The sequence below is a fragment of the Staurois parvus genome, unplaced genomic scaffold (assembly GCF_062004578.1).
Source record: "Staurois parvus isolate SC_StPar_1 unplaced genomic scaffold, SC_StPar_1.0 ptg000354l, whole genome shotgun sequence".
Classification (NCBI taxonomy): domain Eukaryota; kingdom Metazoa; phylum Chordata; class Amphibia; order Anura; family Ranidae; genus Staurois; species Staurois parvus.
The window spans coordinates 2,993,707-2,999,706 of record NW_028318150.1 but is presented as its reverse complement, the minus strand read 5'-3'; positions in this window follow the sequence as shown (position 1 = coordinate 2,999,706).

The window sequence follows — 6,000 nt, the reverse complement described above, 5'->3', positions numbered from 1 at the left end:
AACTTCTTAAGCAGGGTCTTGTCTGCATACCTTTTTTAGTTTTTCCTAAACAGAATTTAAGCAAAAGAAAAAAAAAACAAGAACAAAGAATTGAGGGTAAATTGGTAATTCAGTGGTGCTCCAATTGCTAGCAGCATATTGCAGCCTGACACACGTCAAGTAGTATGTCCTACAATATAGGTGTAAGTGTTGGCAAGTAGAGAAGACTTGATAGAGAGAAAAAAAGGCAAGAAGAAAATAAATAAATCACCAAATCACAGCCCATATAGTTCACGCTACCTTCTCTGATTACACTCATTCTCTGGCAGTATTTGCTAAGGAAGTGCAGAGGACCTAACGGTGTTGTAGTCACTGGAATATTGTAAATTGTGCCACTAAAACCATGTTTTGTGGAACTGCTCCTCCTTCCGTCTGATAGCTGCTGCCGATAAACAGTCAATTTCATTAATTGGTTAGTTTGAAGAAAAGCCTTATGATCTGTCAAGCCCGGGGTGAACTCTAGTGCTTCTATCACTGAGGAGTGAAAGTGGTGAATTCCAACATGGTACCATGATAGAGTGCCACCTGTGCAATATGTCCATCCATGAAATTTCCTTGCTTCTAAATATTCCACGGTCAACTGTTAGTGGTATTGTAAAAAACAGTGGAAGTGACTGGGAACAACAGCAACTCACGAAATGGTAAGCCATGTAAAATGACAGAACGGAGTCAGCGCATGCCGATGTGCACAGAAGTTGCCAACTCTCTGCAGAGTCAATCACTAAAGACCTCCAAACTTCATGTGACCTTCAGATTAGCACAACAACAGTGCGTAGAGAGTTTCATGGAATGGGTTTCCATGGCCGAGCAGCTGCATCCAAGGCTTACATCACAAAGTGCAATGCAAAGCATCGGATGCAGTGGTGTAAAGCACGCCGCCACTTGGCTCTAGAGCAGTGGAGAGGTGTACTCTGGAGTGATGAATCACACTTCTCTGTCTAGCAATACGATAGACCTGTCTGGTTTTGGCGGTTGCCAGGAGAACAGTACTTGCCTGACTGCATTGTGCCAAGTGTACAGTTTGGTGGAGGAGGGATTATGGTGTGGGGTTGTTTTTCAGGGGTTGGGCTTGGCCCCTTAGTTCCAGTGAAGGGAACTCTTAAGGTGTCCGCATACCAAGACATTTTGGACAATTTCATGCTCCCAACTTTGCGGGAACAGTTTGGGGATGGCCCCTTCCTATTCCAACATGGCTGCAACCAGTGCACAAAGCAAGGTCCATAAAGACATGGATGAGCGAATTTGGGGTGGAGGAAGTTGACTGGCCTACACAGAGTCCTGACCTCAACCCAATAGAACACCTTTGGGATGAAGACTCTGAGCCAGACCTTCTCATCCAACATCAGTGCCTGACCTCACAAATGTGCTTCTGGAATAATGCTCAAACATTCCCATAGACACACTCCTAAATCTTGTGTACAGCCTTCCCAGAAGCAGTGAAGATGTTACAGTTGCAAAGGGTGGGCCAACTCAATATTGAACCCTACGGACTAAGATTGGGATGCCATTAAAGTTCATATGTGTGTGTAAAGGCAGGCATCCCAAAATGGCATTATAGTATGTGTGTATATGTATGTATGTCTTGTCTATCAGTGGGTGTATATATTGCTGTATTGGACTATGCATCATCTGTCTTTCACCTTGAGAATGGGGTCCTTGTGTCCCTGAAATGTTAGTGGGATATGTGTTTCTTGCACTAATGTTTATTTTTTGCATCTGGACTGTTTGTACTGATGAACTCAGTATAGTATTGAGTTTTCTCCTGGTTTTCTGGCTGTTTTTCATCATGATTTATATAGTATCGCCATATGCTGAACACTGCCCCATCTTATTGCTGTAAGGGTATGTTGCTGGATGGATTGTATTTCCAGCTATACAAAACTGACCAAAGTTATCTATCCCCATTTCACAAAAAAAATATTTGTTGTGGGCATTTACTGTCTCATTGTCCATGTTGAAGAGATTTCCTTCCTTCTTACAAGAAGCCTTCCTAATAGAAACAAAGATGACCGTAAAAATATGAAAGGTTCTAACTCATCCACACCTACTGTAGCTGGAGTTCCAAGGTACAAATGTGAAATATGGAGCTTGCATGATTTCCTGCTGGCATCTCGTTATATTCGAGGCTTGACAAATCCCTCAAAATTTCCCCACTTGTCGGTTTGATTTGGTACATTGTGAATAGCAACAGCTTTCCCAGTAACACATATCAAATGTACTGATTGTACATTCTGACAGTTGTGTGTTCAAGCCCTTAGGTTCAACATATCTAATGGGCATTTTAGGGCCACATATGGACATGAAGCAGATCTATGGTCAATATGTAAAATCGTATATTCATTTCCACATTGCATTTCAATTATTCCTAGCCTACTCCTATTAACCAGCTCTGGAAGATTTTACCCTTTTCATGACTAGGCCATTTTTTGCTATTTAGCACTGCGCTACTTCAGCTTGTAATTGCGCAATGCTGTACACAAGCAAAGTTTTTTTTTTTTTTTAATGTAATTTTTTTTTTTTAACACAAATAGAGCTTTCTTTTGGTGGTATTTGATCACCCCTTGGTTTTTTATTTTTTGTGATGTAACCAAAAAAGACTGGAAATTTTGGAAAATAATATTTTTTGCTTTCTGCTACAAAACATATCCAACAAAAAAATCAAAAAATCAAATTGTTTCTTAATTTTTGGCCAAAATGTATTCTGCTACATTTATTTCATAAGATAAAATGCAGATATGTTTGTGTTAAAGTGCTATAAATTATGGGATATACAGTATATTGGAATTTTTTTTTCATACTACTATTGGCAGTGATCAGCAAGTTATAATGGGGCTGCAATAGTGCAGTGAGCAATCTGACACTAACTGATGCTGGGAGGAACTGACTAACTACCCTATCATCACCAGTGACATTAATACCGTGATGATACTTTACACTACTGTACTAATGACACTGGCTGGGAAAGGGTTAACGTCTAGGGCGATCAAGTGGCTAAATGTGTGCCTAAGTGTAATGTGTGCTGCTTATTACTAATGATTTCTTAGTTTCTCAGGGATGAGAAACAGATCATTCGCTCTGTACAGAGATCTGTATTTGTTGTTAACACAGAGGTTTGGGCTGTGATTGTACACAGTCAATTGGTACGTCCCAGCTGTGAATCACTGGCTGGAGCTTGCTGACATGCTCCCGCTATGTACAATTACGGTTATGTTGGTTTGCCTGTGCGGGTCGCCTGTCTAAAGTACTTTGCAAGTGAAGTTTATAAACTTATTTTCTCACGAACCCCACACATTGACTACCTTGAATTCTGTGACACATGTTCACTATGGCCTGTGAGCAGGCACTGCTGTGTCACACATTTCACAGAGCCTGCCTTCTGGACTACAGATGTGCTGAGAGGTGCGGTCTCAAGCAATGGAGTCAGTAAAGATATAACTGATTACAGACCGCAAAGGACAGTGAGATATGTAGTCCTTTAACCACCTCCCACCCGCCATATAGTCCAGTGACGGGCGCAAGGTGGGTCTCTCGTTCATATGACGTCCTCCCATTCTCACCGCGCATGCGCGGCGTTTAGGGAGCGCACGGCGATCAGCGGTGCGCTGTGTCCCTCTGACAGCTCGAGAGGAGAGGAGAGCCGGTAATCGGCATTCCACGGAGGGGACATGTACACTGATCATCAGAGCATTGATGATCATTGTGCCCTGGTGATCAGTGTAGCCCCAGCAGTGCCACCTGTCAAAGTCCACAAGTGCCGATCAGTGCCACGTGCCAGTGCATACCAGCGCACATCAATGCCACATATCAGTGCCCATCTGAGCTGCTTTTCAGTGTCAGTGCCGTATATCAGTGCTGCCTTTCAGTGCCCACCAGTGATGCCTGTCAATGCCCATCAGTGCCTCCTCATCAATGCCCATCAGTTACACCTATGTGTTCATCAGTGCAGCCTATCAGTGCCCATCACTGCAGCCTCATTATCGCACATCAGTGAAGGAGAAAAATCACTTATTTACAAAATTTTCAGTGGTTTTTGGTTTGTTTAAGAAAAAATAAAAAACCCAGAGGTGATTAAATACCACCAAAATAAAGCTCTATCTGTCACAAAAAAATGATAAAAATTTCACATGGGCCAGTGTTGCATGACCGCTCAATTGTCATTCAAAGTGCAACAGTGCTGAAAGCTGGAAATTGGCCTGGGAAGGAAGGGGGTATAAGTGCCCAGTAGGCTGGTGGTTAAAATTGAAAGTAAACAGAGGAGAAGCTGCAAAGCATGCAGGAAATACAGGAAGTTGTGGAAAGGGATGGCAGTAGATAGGCAGCACTCACAACATAAAAGGGGATTTTTTTTTTTTAAGTATGTTATTTTAATGGTATGTCAAAAATAACTATTGTTTGTATTGCAATTACAATTCTGATGTTATAAAATTAAAGCCTATGCTGTGACCTTAGAATTCCATTAAGAATTTCAGCTGAGCAAGTTCACAGTTTGTTCTTTAACCACTTCCAGCCCTCTGGACGTACCTGTTCAATCTTCGGATCAAGTGGTGGTTATACCAGGATCATGGTTGCAGCTTCTGATTGTGCTACTGATCTCCTAAAGCCTTTTTCATCCACCTCCTGCCTACGTGAACTTGCTGCCCTATTAGCTGAACATCAATAACCAGCTCCAGCTTCCTAGTAGTGACAACAGTTGACTTATGCTTGTGTGCCGATATGTACCAATTATTGGAAATTGGGAAATGATTAGTGCTTTACATTTTCTTGCTGTCTGTGCCCTTTTGGGGAGATTGCCTGTCACTTGTTCTAGGGACCAGAAGCAGGGGGAAAACTCTACAGGTATAAGGTGTTACTTGTCATTGCTACCTCTTCTGTCCCTGTTTATGTGCTGCAAAAGGAACCATGTTTATGAAATATTAGGCTGCTCATAAACCCACTGCAAGGTTTATTAGGGGACAGATGGAGCAATTGCCCTGGCCCCCTGAGAGAAGGGGTCCCCTTTTATACAAGTATGTAATAATTAAAGGTTAACTTCAGGAATGTGACAAAAAAAAAAAAACTTTGTGAGCCCTTCTGGCTCTGCAAGGGTAAGTGCTTTGTGTGTCCAGGGGTGCACAAATAAAGAGCAATACTTCCCCTTCTCCTGGCTCTGGCAGTCTCCCTTAGTCCATTTTGCTAGTCCCCTAAAGCTTTTCATAAGGTGCTTCTGGCTGCAGTCACATGCTCACCCCCATCACATACAATGCAGGGCTAATAGCAGTGCATTGAGCATGATGACGTTTGGGCCCAGCGACACACCAGAGGTTTAGGGAAAGGGAGAACACTGGAGTGAGGAGTCGGGAAAGTAATAATACACATTCACCTCCCTCTACACTAAAGCTGGCCATGCACTGTACAAGTTTTGCTTAGTGATTGGCTCTAGCAACTGCCTCCTGCTTGACGTTCCTCAATTGAAAAAAAAATCTAAGGAGCCGGGCAGAAAATTGGTGGCCGAAAAGCAGCTGCATCTGATGCATGGCCATACAAAGCAGTGTGCAGCAGCTGACGGGAGAGATCTGTGTTTATACACAGGTCTCTCCTCCTTCGGTGATACTCGGCGATCACCGGGTGTCAGTGGGGAATCACCGGACAGGACCCGGTGATTGACAGCTGAGGCCATGAATGGCGTGTGCCCCCCTACCCGGAACTGCAAAATCATGTGTGTGTGTGTGTATATATATATATATGCGATTTTGTGCACCCATGCCACCCTGTAGCAATATTTCTGCTATAGGGCGGCGCGGAAGCGGTTAAACTTTTGAGGGGCACATGCTATGCTGTGTTTGTCATGCAAAAAAAGGTGTGTGTGTGTACAGCCTCATAATGACATTGTGGCACACATGTTTATAGTGTGCGGCTGTCATTGAGAAAGTAAACGCCATAGTTTTTGATTAATTGGTGAGGAAAGTAGACTGAGGTACTTTA